At 34.7% G+C, this 15,425-nt stretch overlaps 1 pseudogene; it reads right to left on the bottom strand.

Moving 5' to 3' along the window:
* Nucleotides 1–6,246: 6,246 nt before the first annotated feature.
* Nucleotides 6,247–8,600, bottom strand: LOC100732566 (kinesin-associated protein 3-like; annotated as a pseudogene).
* Between the last annotated feature and the right edge of the window lie 6,825 nt (nucleotides 8,601–15,425).

Raw genomic sequence — 15,425 nt, 5'->3', positions numbered from 1 at the left:
CTAAGTTCTAATGATATTGAGCACTTTTCCATATATTTACTGATGTTTCTTTTTTTTTGAGAAATGTCTACTCAGATCATTTGTCAATTTTTAATTGAATTACTTGCATTATTTTTGTTGAATTTTTGAGTTTGTTGTATATTCAGTATATTCGTCCTTCATCAAGTGAATAGTTGACAAGTGTTTTCTCACACTTCTCCCATTCTGTAAATTGTCTTTTCACTCTGTTTACTGTTTCCTTTAATGTCTAGAAGCTTTTTATTTTGATGAAATCACATTTGTTAATTTTTGCTTCGTTTTGGGTCCTTCCCTGCAAGAAATCATTGCCTGTACAAAAGTCTTTAAGTGTTCTCCTCTGTTTTCTTCTAGTGCTGTCAGATTTTTGGGCTTAATTTAGTCTTTGATCCATCTTAAATGGATTATTGTACAAAAAGAGATAGAGATCGTTTCATTTTTCTGCATATAGATATCCAGTTTTTCTATTACTGTTTAAAGAAGATGTTGTTCTTTTTTACATGAATGTTTTTAGCACCATTGCCAAGAAGCACTTGACTATAGATGCATGAGTTTATGTTTGGGATCTCTATTCTAGTCCATTGATCAAGGTACTATTTATGCAAGTACAATATTGTTTTGGATAAAAACAATAGAATGGCACTGTGATGTATCTTGAAATCATACTTTGTGATGCTTCTAATAGTGTTCTTTTCATTGAAGATTGCTTAATATTCATGGCCGTATTGTGTTTACATGTGAATTTTAGAATTCTACTTCTAATTCTATGAAGAATGCCATTTGTATTTAGTAGTGACTACATTGAAGTTGTAGGTTGTTTTAGGCCCTATATGCACATTTTTAAAATGTTAATGCTTCTGATTTGTGTATATAGGATGCTATTCTGCTCTTTAAAGTTTTAAATTACTTCTTCAGAATTTCATAGTTTTCATTGTAGAGGTTTTTCAGGTTCTTAGATATGCTTATTTCAAGCTATGTTACTCATATATTATTCATTTATTACTTGTGGCTATTGTAAATTAAATTGCTTTTCTGATTTCTTTCTCAGCAAATTTTTAATGGATGTACAAAAATACTGATTTTATGGTGATTTTGAAGTTTACTGAATTCCTTTATCCATTCTAATATTTTCTTGTTGCAGTTTTTAGGTTATCATATAAAGTTATCATATATAAATGGGTAATTTACTTTCTCACTTCCTATTTCTCTGGCCTAATTTCTCTATCTAAAACTTCTAGAATTATATATTACCTAAATAATAGTAGATATCTAGTCTTGTTTCTGATCCTAGAGGAAACCCTTTCTGCTTTTCCCTATTCAGTAAAATGTTGTTCATGCATTTTTATATATAACCTTTATTATGTTGAGGAATAGTATTCCTATACATAATTTATAGTTTTTATCATTAGAGGTTGTTGAATTTTATCAAGTGCATTTTCTGTATCTATGAGATAATCATATAATATTCAGTTTTTATTCTTTTGATATATTTATTTTGATTTCCATATGTTGAATCACTCTGGTATATGTTTTATAAAAATAATTCATTATGTTAAATTAATTTGTTGTGAGAAGTTGAATTTGATTTTAAGTTGTTTTGTCAAAAAATTTGTATCCATATTCATGAGGGATATTTGTCTACAGCCTTTATTTCTGATTTTGGCATTACTGCCCTCAAAGAATGAACTTTGGAGGATTCCCTCCCATACAATTATTTTAATTACTTTAAAAATTATTATCTCTAGTTCTTTTGAGGGTTGATAAGGAAAGGGAAGAAGAAAAAAAGACTTTAGATATGTAGAGGTACCACCTTCCCAAGAAGAGTATAATAATTATGAACTGCAAACATGTACTAATAAAAAGTCAAAAGTAAAGAATATGTTTTTAAAATGCCTCTTTGCGAGAATGGTTTCATAACAGACTATTACCCATAGAACAAGACAGGAAATTTCTGGCATGTATTGAGAATTAAGCATAAGTCACTGCATTTTGGACAAAAGTGGATGAGTCTAACAGACATGAGATTGGGTGAAAGAAGTTAGGTGGAGAATAATAACTGCTGTATAATTGCATCTATTGGAAAAATCAAGAACAGGCCACCTAATCCATGGTGAGAAAGGGGTATTATCTTTGAGGCAGAAGGAAGAGTTTTGAAGAAGCCTAAAGGAACTGTTGGAGTGTTAGAAATGTTTCATGTCTCAACTTTAGTGGTGATTACTTGGGTCTTTTAGTATGAAGATTCATTGTACATAAAGATTCATGCACTTTTCTGTATGTAAACTCCAATTCCTTAAAAAGAAAAGCAAAGATTACAAATCAAATTACAGTGTAAAGCCATCTGGTCATAGGCTTTTCATTTTATTAGTGATTATATCTCATTTTCTATTGCTAATCTATTTAGATCTTTCTGATCTCATGGTTCAACCTGATACCCTCAAATTTTTTTTATTTAGAGAAAAAATGGTAGAAATAACACAGAATTTAAAATAAAAACAGTAAGAAATCACTAGTTGATAAATTACATATTTCAGGATTTTTCTGTTGCTTTAGGTACAGTTTATCATTAGAATACCTGATGAAACTTTACATTTCTGTAAGATTAGTTCTAATATGCCCTCTTTTCTCTCTAATTTTTATTTTGGTCTTTTTTTCTTGGCTATTATAGCTTGTGACTTGTTTGTTTTATCATTTCATAAAAGCAACTCTTCATGTAATTGATTTTTGTCTTTTTTTTGCCTTACTTATTTCTTTTCTTCTACTAATTTTAGATTTGATTCTTCTTGCTTGTTCTTATATATGTTGTGGCCTAATATATGATATGTTCTAGAGAAGGTCACAGATTTATGTAAACAAAGTACTATTATAAAGAATGTGTACCCTAGAGCTATTGTGCAATATGTTCCTGACACCTCTTTTAATATCATTTCATCTTGTATAATATAGTGTAACTAATATTTATTTACTAATTTTTGCCTATGTGATCTGCCTAATGGTAATATCTCTAAAACTTTATTGTGTTGGGGCCTGTCTTACACTTCAAGTCTAATAGTGTTTTTATAAATTTTGTTCAGTGACGTTAGGTTCATATACATTTTCTTCATGAATTGATCTCTTCATGTGATCACCTTTGTCTTTTCTTATAGTTTTTTTTTAGTTAATTAACTTTATTGATACATTTTAGATATACATGATGTTAGAGTCAAGGTTTCCAAAGGAAACAGTTTAATGTAGCACACAAAATTTATCGAGTCCTTTCCTAGAACCCCAGTCTACCAAACCAGTATATGGTGAAGGCTTAACTAAAATGAGATAAATGGTATGATTTTAGGGCTCCAGGAGGATCAAAACCCTTTAACTGAGTTCAAGACTCTGAAGGCTAAGACAAAGACTTCTCTGGGCCACCCATATTTATTAGTTCCAAACAAAGAGTGAGGAAACTGAAGAAAGCACAGGCAATGATCAGGACCTTGGGAGTCACTTCAAAGACTTCTCCAAATAGTAAAGCCAGGATGACATGCTTCCATCACCATACAAGGGACAAAGGCCTAGGACTCACAGATAAGCAGAGAAAGTCAATTAATTAATTTTAAATCCTGCTCAGAGCTGCTTCGTAGTGGTCTCCAACATAATTTATAGGATTCTTTTAACATTCACCCTAAGTGTGAAATGTGAAAAGTATGAGAGATCTGTCCACACACTAGAGAACCAAAGAATTCTGCTGAAGGTCTGTATTCCACGGCAATGGCCTGCAGAAGTCCAGCTGAAGTCCTAGAGATCACAATAATGCACCTGCCCTGATTACAATTGGAGGCTTAGAGCCCATGACAATGCCTCAAGCAAGTCTGTACCAAGGATCTACACTAGGAAGTCCCACAGGTCAGTAGTGGAAGCTATAAAGTCTGTACCAGTGGGATGAAGGATTGAAGGATCTGCACTGGAGCAGATTGGAGGATCTGCACTGGAGCCAGGAAGCAATACTCAGTGTAAGAACTAGCGCTCCCTGGAGAAGAACCACAGCCCTCCTCAATGATAGCAAGTTCCCAAGTTCTTCTGATGATAAGAACAACCAAGTTCATATCAGGTGAATCAGCATGAGAAGCTTCTCTAAGAGAAGCAACAGAACACCACCTACCCCACCGGTTCTCCTTTTATACCATTGGCTATAGTCTCCATGTGGGTCATCCACACCCAGAACCACACAGATTGGGTTCAGCACGGTGTTGCAAGTTGACTATTGTTAATCCACCACTTGATGATCACATTCATCCAGAGAATTTGCACCTGTACACAATATATCTTGTTTTTCTTTTTCTCCAATTCCCTATATTCCCTACATCCCTTCTTCCCTGACTTATGTATAAACTCTTTATTTCCATTTTTTCTTTTCTCTTCCTTTTTCCTCCATCCTCTTTCCTAGTTCCCCTTATCATTTGAACATTTTCTTCCTATTTCACATTAACCTCTTTTATATTTTTTGTTTCTCATATCAGAGAAACAATATGACATTTACCCATGAGCATCTGATTTCTTTCTCTTAAGATTATTAACTCAAGGTGCATCCATTTACCTGGAAATATTTTTGGTCTATTTTAAAATAGATTTTGTCAAATGAAGTATAATTTCTCTTTCCACTTCGGGCTTGCACTAAGTTGAACATTCTCCATGTGTTCACTGTCAGTTTCTGGTTGTCCTCACCAATAGAGCAAGTTTCTTGTAGGCAACATAGTTTTGGGTCTCATTTTCTTTATTCATTTGGTCAGTACATGTGTTTTAATTGGAGAATTCAACTTGCATCCAAATTATTATTGATAAGAACTTACTGCTGTCACTGTGTTGATTTTCTTCTAAATTTTGAGTATACTTTGTGCTTCTCATCCCCTTTTTGTAGTTTGATGATTTATTGTATTGAACATGTTTGTTTGCTGTCTACTTTTCTTTTTTGTATGTTCTCTCATAGTGAAATTCATAGTTTCCCATATTTTCATGACAGTGTTATCATTTTCCTGCATCTGGAAAGTTTGATATTTTAAAGCATCTTTTGTGAGGCAAATCTGGTGGTAATGAATTCCTGCTGCTTTTCCTTTTCTTCTACGTTCTCTAAATCTCTTCTATTTCAAAATTTTATCCTTATTAAGAGTATGTTGGGTTGCAATGATTTCTTTTTTTAACTATAAATTTTATCTTTTGAAGCAGCTGCAAACTATAAGAAACATATTAACAGGCAGATGGGCAAACAAAATGTATACCATATATAAAACAATCACAATAAATTAGAGCACACTGTTAAGATACTTTGGCCAAACTGAATTATTATAATCATTTTCTTAGTTTTAGGTTTACAGCCATAAATAGAATTTTCTCTAGAAACTATCAGAATTCCTTTTTCCTTATGTAAGTCATCAGAGTACAATGGTACTTGGTTCATGATCTTAATTTACTCCACAATTCTGGGGAAGATGAGCACAATCATTTGTCACCTGACATGGAGTTTGCAAATGGAAGTAAAATCTTACTGTATGTCCTTTAATACTTTAAACTGATCAGTGCTTTTTCCTGTTAGTAAACACTATAAATAGTAACAGTCATAAGGGAGAAGGTGAGAAGGGCCACAGATTGCTAGATGGGATTTTGCTCATTTTCACTCATTATAAAACCAAATTTCAGTTTTGTCTCTTTATTCTTTAACTTATATTTATCAGAACACCCAGAAAAATCAGCCTTCTATAATATTTCACCTTATATTGGTCCCGAGTTCATAAAATTAAAGATGAAGACATTTATCTACCCATAATCATTAAGATATATTACATGCCTTTTAAGATATTTGTAAGTTTTTGAGAAAAGATACAAAACAAAAAAAAATGAAAAACAGAACAAAATCACAGGGTTAGTTTTCTCAAATGGAAGCCTGCCCTGTTCCTTAAAGTCAGACCTGCCACTTGATGTACATAGTTTTGGTCTTCCAATCTAATAGCTTTTAAACATTCACTTTTGAGGGAACAGGAAATTTTATTCAGCATCAAGATGTGGTAGGAAAGTGAACAGTGTTAGCATCAAGTGTACTCAACAGAAGCCAGAAGATCCGGGAATCAATCTGGGGCAAACAGGGAATAGTAAGAAACACACAGCCATAAGAGGATAAGCATGCATTATTAGGGAGAGTAAAGGCAAAGTTAACACGAACCACAAAGATTTCTTTTAATCTGAGAGTAAACATAGGAAGGGATGATTTTAATGAGACCCATAGCCATATAAGAAAGGTTCATCAGGGCAGAATCCATAAACTGTGGCAGGGTGTCCAAGAATAACACCTGGTTGGCCAAAGTCATCCATTCCAAGGCTACCAGGAAATGAATGCTGTCCAACTACATCTCCATTCTGAAGGTGACAGTCATTGAAGAAATCTGGATTTATGACTCTTTCAGTGACAATTAGTCCATCTGGGCTGTAGAAAAGGTCATCTACAACATCTCCTTCATGGATATATGGCTCAATTTGATCATAACTACACAAGTACTGCTCACTTTCATTCATTTAATGACTTTCTACCATCTCCAGCCACTGAGAGTTATGCCAGCAAAACTTTTCCCCTCTGAATTTTCTTTGCCCATTCATCATCATGTTCTGTAATAATATCTAGTGTATTATGACAAACTTTTGGAATTTCATTATTTTTATCATACATCAAATCTAAAAGATATGCTGGAGCATGTGTTTCCTTGTTTATTACATCTCTTGTGGCTTGGTGGAGAACCATTTCATAGAAGACATAAATTATCTGGCATACAAATTCATCATCTTGTTGAACATTTAGTAATTCAATAAAGGAAGAGATTATTTCAGATTTAGCTAGCAATGTTGCACAAAGTCACCCATAGATACAGTTCTTAACCATTATAACCACTTCTAAAACAAGATCATCTTCAGAAGCACCGGATTTTAGTTTATCTTTGAGTTAATAGAATCAACTTGTACTCTTTAAGCACCAGTTTCCAGTCCAAGTCTGGAATGGTCAAATTTACCAGAGCTCTCAAATATTTGATCTCAAACTCTTCTTCATCATTAGAGGCCTAGGCTATAATATATAAATATATTATATATATATATAAATACATTATATATGTAAATATACATAATATATAAATGAAGTTTTGGTTGATCCATCATGTTAGGAAATAGTTCTAATCATTTTTATCAGCAATTGATTCTTGAACTTCAGAGCTCCTTTCATGAGCATCTTCAGCCCATTTCCTTCACAAATCAGCTGTGCAGTTCTCTTATTTACAGCAAGATTAATACAGAGAGAAATGAGTTCCACATCAATTTATTCATCCAAACATTCAAAGAGCATCTTCATTAACTATAATATTCAGTCAGTGTATGCAAACATTGATTTAAAGTGATCATTCATACTTATGTGGTAAAGTACACATATTGCTATTTGTTTGTAAGTTTTCATTGCTTAGGAGTGCAGTGAGTTTTAGAAGAAGCCCCACATGTGCCATATTATTCCTCAGTCCTGTGTCAAACGACACGTTCAGCAAAAGCCAGAGAGTGATGTTTAGTAAATATTCATGCTCATGTGGTTATCAGTTTTACTAGTTTTTCAACAATATCCATTTCTACCATGTTGTTTTTATTCTCCATAAAAATGCTGAGTTTCTTTAAGATTGTCCCAATCAAGAGCTTTCACTAACACGTGAACTATATTCCTTTTCCTCATCTTCAGTTCTGTACGAGTACCCTCAGCCAGATTCAGCAGTAAATAAAGAGCAATTCTGAGTAGTTGTTCTTATTTTACCACAAAAGCCTGGTACATTTAAAGGTTTTATCATAATCCATTTTCAAAGTTTGGTTTTTAAGGTATTCATCAATAGCCTTCTTCCTCTTAGAAAGTTCTTCTTTCCAAAGCTCCAGCCTTTTTAACTCATGATCAATGATAGTAATACTCAGAGCTCCATCTTCATAGTGAGTGATTATTCCATGAAGGTTAGAAAAGCAAAAACAAGATGTGAATTATGTTTGTAGCTAACTCAACACTTTGCTTCTAGTCTTCTCTCAGGAGTCTTGCTAGTGCACCAAGGCAGTTTCATTCAATAGTAGTTGTTCCAAGTTGTCAGGATTTTGAGCAAGCTATAGAATCAAAACAGATCCCCGAACCTTGCCAGGAATAGCCTCATACAGTAACTCAAGGTATTCACTCATGTCATTAATGCTGGCAACTTCGTCGATCTCTGTTCCTTCAAAAAGAGGTGGATCTTCAGGTTTATTTCATTTTTCTTTTCTTTTCCTGAAAATGAATCCCGAATCTGCAGGTAGCACAACAGCTGTTCTACTTCACTTAGTTTTAAGGGGCGAATAAATGTACATTCTTGAACTTCCTTCCATGGTAGGAAAGTTGTATCTGTGTTGGCACTGAAATCCTTCAGATGAATAGTTTTTTGGCATTTATTTCATTTTCCCATTTTAGGATTACTCATTTCTCTAAAAATGGTAGTTTACACTTCATATTGAACAATAAGTGCTTTTTCTGATGGATGTACATCAATATTACCACCTTTAATGTTTCTCTTCAGGTATCTGGTGTCCTCCCTATGCGTGGCGGTGGTGATTGTGGCTGAAAGGTCCGCAGCTACTTGGCAGGACTCAGGTTAGGCACCCTCAGCCTAGGCAACCACACTCCCAAGTCCCGAAAGGCGGGTCAGCAGCAGCATGATTTCCACTGGTAGAAGTGATTTCTTTCAGGATGTTTGATAGATAATATTACTCTCCCCTGATGATAGAGCGTCTGCTGAGAAATCTATTGGTAATCTAGAGATAATTTTATTAAGTATGACTTCAGATATCACTCTTCCAATCTTTTAGAATTTTTTTACACCGTTTCACTTTTATTGATGTGAATATAATGTTCTGTAGTAAAACTCTCTTCTGGTTATGTCTATACGAGGTGGTGAAAGATTAAGGATGTGTTCAAATACTATTCCATTGAATAATTTTTCTGTCTTTAACTTTTTCTTCAGGTACTCCAAAATACAGATATATACACTCATTTAAACTTTCACATAAGTTTTAATCAATCTTCTTGCTTTTCGGTTTTTTTTTTTTTTTTTCTGAGACATTTTACATTTAAGGCTTGCTTTCAAGGTCAGATATTCTCTCTGGTTAATCTAGACCTAGTGTCAGCACATTCAATTATATTTATATAGATTTATTGAGCTCACAATTTCAAGGGTTTATTTGATTCTTTTATAAAAATCTGTATATTTTTGCTAAGTTTTTTCTTAATATCTTGCATTTTTAAAACTTTATCTGAACTCTGGATCTCATTAAGCTTTTAAAACTATTCTTAAAATTTGTTATCAGGTGTTCCGTGCATTTCATTTTCTTTCAGCTCTATGAGGAGTGAATTGCAGTACTCTTTTGGAGGCATCCTGCTGTGCTCACAGCATGTGCTTTAATGTGGTACATGGGTGGGACCTGACAGAGTCGGACATCGGTGGGAACCATGTAGGTGTGATGGCGCTGGGAACCGCCGCATTTCTGTAAGCCCCTGAGCACAGGCAGGGTGGTGGGGGCAGAGGCTAAGCCTCCTTTCATGTTTCATGTTTTATGTGGCCTTCTTAGGGAAGTTCCCAATAGGCACTTTAGCAACATCTGGGGATAGTGCAGGACCTTTGTGTTCCCTCTTAGTTCTCTCGGCAACCTGTGGCATGGGGTGAGGGGCAACACCATATAGGAACCTATCTTGGTCCTGGCACTGGTTCTTGACTTCAAAAGGCAAGCATCGCAGTCTCCTAGATCTCCACAAGGGCACCTTTGCGTCCCACTATGCTGCAACCTCCATTCCTTATGATGCAGTGCACCAGGGAGTTTTGGGGCTGTAATCACAGTTACTCTCCTGAGTTAAATTTGATTAGAAAGGCTGCAAACCCCTCAGTGCTGTAGAATGTATGTAGGATTTTGAAAATGGGCATACATAAGGGTTTATGAATCTAGAGTAGCACACATTCAGACAGTACTTCACTACAACGACCTACTAGTTTGCTAAAAATAATGTGAAATCCTTCTCCAAAGCAAAGCTACTGTGCAGATTTCAGATTTCTCACTGTGTAAGTCTTTTTCTCATAGCAACCAAGTAGCTGATAAAAACCACTTAAAGAAGAAAGGTTTTTGGCTCATAGTTTCAGAGGTTTCAGTCCCTGATCAGCGGTCTTCATTGCTTTTAGGCCTGTGCTGAAGCAGAATATCATAGTAGAAACATGTGCAGCAGTAAAAGCTCCTCATCTTGTGGTGGCCGAGAAGCAGACACGGGCACAGAGAAAAGAGACCAGGGACCAGCTACAATGCCTAGCATCACGCTTCCATGAACTAGTCCCTCCAACAGGGCTAACTGCCTATTTCCTTTCCTTCCCTACAATGCATTCCAATTATGGTCTCCTGTCATTGAATTAACTCATAGATGAAGCCAGAGCCCTCACGATCTTATTAACTTCCAAAGCCCCACCTCTGAACATTTAAGATTTAGAAGACATTTCAGATCCAAACCCCAACACTAACCTAAATGGACTGTGTGGTCTGTGAGGACTGTGAAACTTTCCAATAATAAGAACTGCCAGCATAGTGCTGATAGAATATTCTGGGGCTCTTCAGCCTGGCCCCTAGGAAGGGAGGTTGCTTCCCCTTTTGTCGTGTAGAACTGGGGATGAGAGGTGTCTCAGCGTGTTGCATTTCTCTTTCTATACTTGTTCCAAGTCTGAGAGTCTTACTAGGCTTTAGTGTCTCTGTTGCTGAATTCCCCATTTTTCCATCATGGTTACTCAGCTACAATTCAGCTGTATACTAATTACTTTGTTTCTTCTTGTAGAGAAGGCAGTGAACACGGAACATCTCTCTCAGCTGTGTCAATACATCCTCAGAAATTTTTACTTATGATCTGAGCATCATTCTAATCTCATACACTATCAGAGTTTCTGTTCACCTACTGACAGTCGTGTCAGTTAGGCTCTTTTAAATCCCAGGGCAGAGAATTACGTGACATTTGCTATGGTCTAAGAAGCTTATTTTAACAATAAATAAAATAAGGAGAAACAGAAAGTGGTTTTAAAAGCCACCTTAGACGTTAAATATCATCTCCTATAGTTCTTCATACAATCCTACTCTTTTGTCCTGGCTATACCTGTACAAATTCAGGTACAAGTCATCATTTCTACAAAAGCCAGTATTGTCTTAGCCTTATAGAAATATTACCAAATCAAAAATCAGCTGGTATTTTAAACCTGCTAAACCTATACTAATTCTAACATCAGGACAATTGATTTCAGTTTAAACTCACCTGGAAAAGATCATATTGATGAGTTGGCCACAACCATCCAGCGTAATATATCCCTGGTATGTAGGATTCCCCATTAGTCACCTCATAGAGTACTCAGCAGTAATCCCTTGTAAATCAACTCTGCAGCTAGCAGAAAAGGAGCAGAATTTGCCAAGATCAATACAGACCTAGCTGTTATTTTGAGAATCTTTAAAGGGATCAATATAACTTGTAGAAGTATTGCGTCATATTCTAGCACACAGAGAAAGCATGTTAGGAGCACAGCAAGGTGCTTTTGGAGTTTGTTGGCTTCTCTATAAATTATTTTATGGGTTGCAGAATAAACTGTTTTGTACTTCTTGAGAGAGGTCATGCAAATCTCTCTCTCCAGATCACCTTTATTCAGCAACTTTTTCATCAGCTACCATTGTACAATAGTGATTAGTCAAGCTCATATTGTATACAAGATCCAGTTCTCCCACTGGCTAGACCAATAGATGATATTTCCAAATGATGATCACTTAAGCGTAAGCTATTCAGTTTCCAAGCTCTCAGTTTCAGACTGGCATTGAGAAAGCAGTCTGTTCCAAATACAATGAGACAACTGAAAGTTCATCAGCTATATTTTATTGTTGTTTTATATGTGATCAGGAGAATTAGAATAAGTTGATCTTTGAGGGGAAAAAATTGAAATGGATGTAAAACAGGCAAAAAAAAATTCCAATTCCAGTCTTCAGGCTGATATCTATCCTTCAATTTTATAAAATATTCTTATACCACTCTAGTATATGTGTCCTCTATTACTTAAGCTAGGACCTCTAGTACTGGTATCTACAATTTGAAACCTAGGGTTATAGCAAGAGTATAAAAATAAACTAGCTTTCTTCCAAACATGTAAATTAGACACTGCAATGAAATAAAATATAAAGCTTTCTTAAATAAATATTGCACCCACTCCTCGGGCATAAAGCTGAAAGATTTTCCTACTATAATTTCTGGTAAAAAGTATGATCTTAATGTGTTCAGCTACTAATTGTCCTTAATTATTTTCGGTTAAACTTTGTTCTTGAATTTCTCAGTTCTTAACATACATTCTTGACGACATATCCATAGTAAAGAAAGTAAATAATTATCTCAGGATTTTTATTAAATATAAGTTACTATATAGTTGTTTGGGAATATTAAGAGATGATAAAAGGTTTGCTGTAATTACAGAATATATGTATGGATATCTAAGGATAAGTAAGTGCTACTAAACCCAAACCCAGGTATAAATATATTTTCTTGCTATTTGCTATTTTCATTATATACAACTACTTTAAAGTTTCCTATAATTAAGTACTAAACATATATTTACATTCTAGTACACAGAAGCATAGCTGTCTATGTAGATAATATTTGCACCTAATCATATCTCCAAAATCACAACCTTAAAGCTATTTCTAATTCCCATTAAGAAATAGTTTTGAATAATGCAAGCTTGATGGTTAATGATCTGTTGTAGCTGGTTAAATATAGATGAATCTTGAAGAACTACTAAAATAATTTACATTTCTGTGAGTTCATTTTCACAAGAATTTTTCTTTTCCTTTGTATGCCTCATGTATTGTCTTGAAACATTAAAAATCAGGGGAAAGTGTTTTCTATTCATACTTTCATATTTTCTTTAGATCTCAAGTCTTTATTGCAAGCAACAAACCAATCTTACTAGGACAGCCCCCAAATACCCCATCTGACTTAGATTTTGTGAGTGAAAAATTCTGACAGAGCCCTGCAAGATGGCTGCTGTCTGCCCCAAAGAACTTTGAAAGCTGAGTAAGTGGACTCAGATCTATAAGGGCGACTCAACTCTTTGGGGCTAGTGTTTTCTGGAGAGTCCTTTATTTATATATCTGATGTGATGGACTTAATTATGGCCTCAGCTGCTGCAGCCAGGTAGATCATCTTGCATGACCTCCCTTGGAAGAATGAGATTCGTCCAGTGTGAGAGCTGGGCTCTGAAGTGCCTATGAAGAAGCATGAGGAAAGTAAGTATTCTAGGGAACGAAATCAAAGCTACTTAGAAATTGTATAGTTTAGTCTCGGATGTTACATAACATTACTTCTCCACACAGTATATAGAAAGGATATAAACCATGTTTTAATGGAAGAGTCATCAAGGAATCTGTAGCTATCTTAAATCCAGTCAGTCCCAAGAAAACAAACATTAATATTTATGGTTGATAAGATTAGATTGGAAAATGGGTAGGAGCATACTGCTTCCCACTTCTTTTTTAATTTGGCTACATATAAAAGCAGTCTATTCCCAATTTCTCTACTTTATTGTGAGGAGCGATAGATCCCAAAATATTTATCACATTAGAAGAGGAAAAAAGGTAATAACTCACTCGGCTTGTAACAGGCAAGACAGAAATCAAGTTTTTGAAACACCATGTGTAGGATAAATTAGATATCAAATACTCCTCTTGTAAGTAATAGTAAATGGAGAAGAGAAAGATGTGCAAACGTAAATCCTGCAGAAAGGAAAGAACTTTTCCCATTAACCGCTGTAGTCGCTCATGATCATCCACTGCTCTTATGGTTCTCCAAGCCTCAAGATAGATATCAGCCAGTATATGTGTTGGTCACCTTTCCAGCACTGTAACAAATACTAGGAATAATCAATTTGTAAAGAGAAAGTGTTCACCTTAGTCTGCAGTTGTAAATATCACAGTCTATGGTGAGTTGGACCTATTGTTTGCCTGTGGCGGTATCATAACAAGAGTACTCGGGAAGAAAACTTCTCACCTCATGGCCAAAAAGCAACAGTGAGAGAGGAAGAGCAGTGTTCCCCAATCCCCTCTGAGGGACTCGATGACCTCCCACTAGGTTCCAACTGGCAAAGTTTCCTTCATCCCCCAGCAAAGACACACTGGCTAGAGTTCAAGATCTTTCCACACAGACCTTGGTAGGCGCTCACATCCGACTTATCATAGTATATCTCAACAGTGTAAATGTTTTGTTTTAAAACTATATGAAAGAAAAGGAAATAGCCTGGCTTAGTTGGTTCTCACAATTAAACAGATAGATCAGACACTTTCCATATAGCAAATATGATACTAATTTGTTTTCCTTAGTGTCAATTTTTCAGTTTATCAAGATATAGAATAGACATCACAGGTATTATTAATTACTATTATTGTATATATGTGATCACTGATTTTGATCTAGGATATAGACATGAAGTAAAAATACTTAGTATGTTATATTTTTGGTAAAACTTTATACAATTTTAATTAATGAGCTATGCATATAATTATTCAATTAGTCTCTGACATCTTTCTTTAAAGTTTGGAGTTTATATTTATATGCTTTTCAATCAAACTTGCCTTGTAATATTTCACTAATTCCAAATTGGTGGAGAGATTTGCTCATTATTGTGCCAATAACTGTGACAACTGGGAGCATTTGGTAACTGCTCTTTATATTTGTATCCCATTTTTCTCCTTTAGCTTTAAGATATACATCTTTTAAATATCTACTTAGTTGTAACCTTAGTGATTTCAATATATATTATGACCAACTAAGATTTAATATAAATCAGTGCTATTAGGACTCCTGAAAATATGTAAATATTATGCATCATTTTAATTCTGCATTCTTTGTCTCATCTTTTATGCTATCCTTGCTGTACAATATATATGCTGCTGTTCTATTTTGGTCTCATTGTTCTGTAATGTCAATAATCAATTTTTATTTACTGGAACATTTGCATTTGAATAGACTGCTTATTTGGCTGCTGCTTTTAAATAAACAAATGACTTTGGGGCAGTGAGAATATAAATGTCTACAAATAACTTATCTTTGAGAACTTTGCTATTCTTTGGGATCATAGTCTAAACAAAATTTTGTTCTCTTAATGAATATCTAATATCTTACCAACAGATGTAATCTTATGTATTTTTATTTTTGTCAGATTCTGTTTCCTTTTAAAACTAGTTTGGTCTAAAACAAGATAGTGCTCTATTTGTTGAAGCACTGAAATATAAAGTAACTTCTTGCCTTTTAATTTTCAAAAAAGAAAAATTTTAATGTCCAGGGCAATGCTCATTAGTAACCA

This window comes from Cavia porcellus, unplaced genomic scaffold (assembly GCF_034190915.1).
Source record: "Cavia porcellus strain 051 isolate PalLab524CR breed Dunkin Hartley unplaced genomic scaffold, mCavPor4.1 scaffold_15, whole genome shotgun sequence".
NCBI lineage: Eukaryota > Metazoa > Chordata > Mammalia > Rodentia > Caviidae > Cavia > Cavia porcellus.
This window is presented reverse-complemented; position numbering and strand designations above follow the sequence as displayed.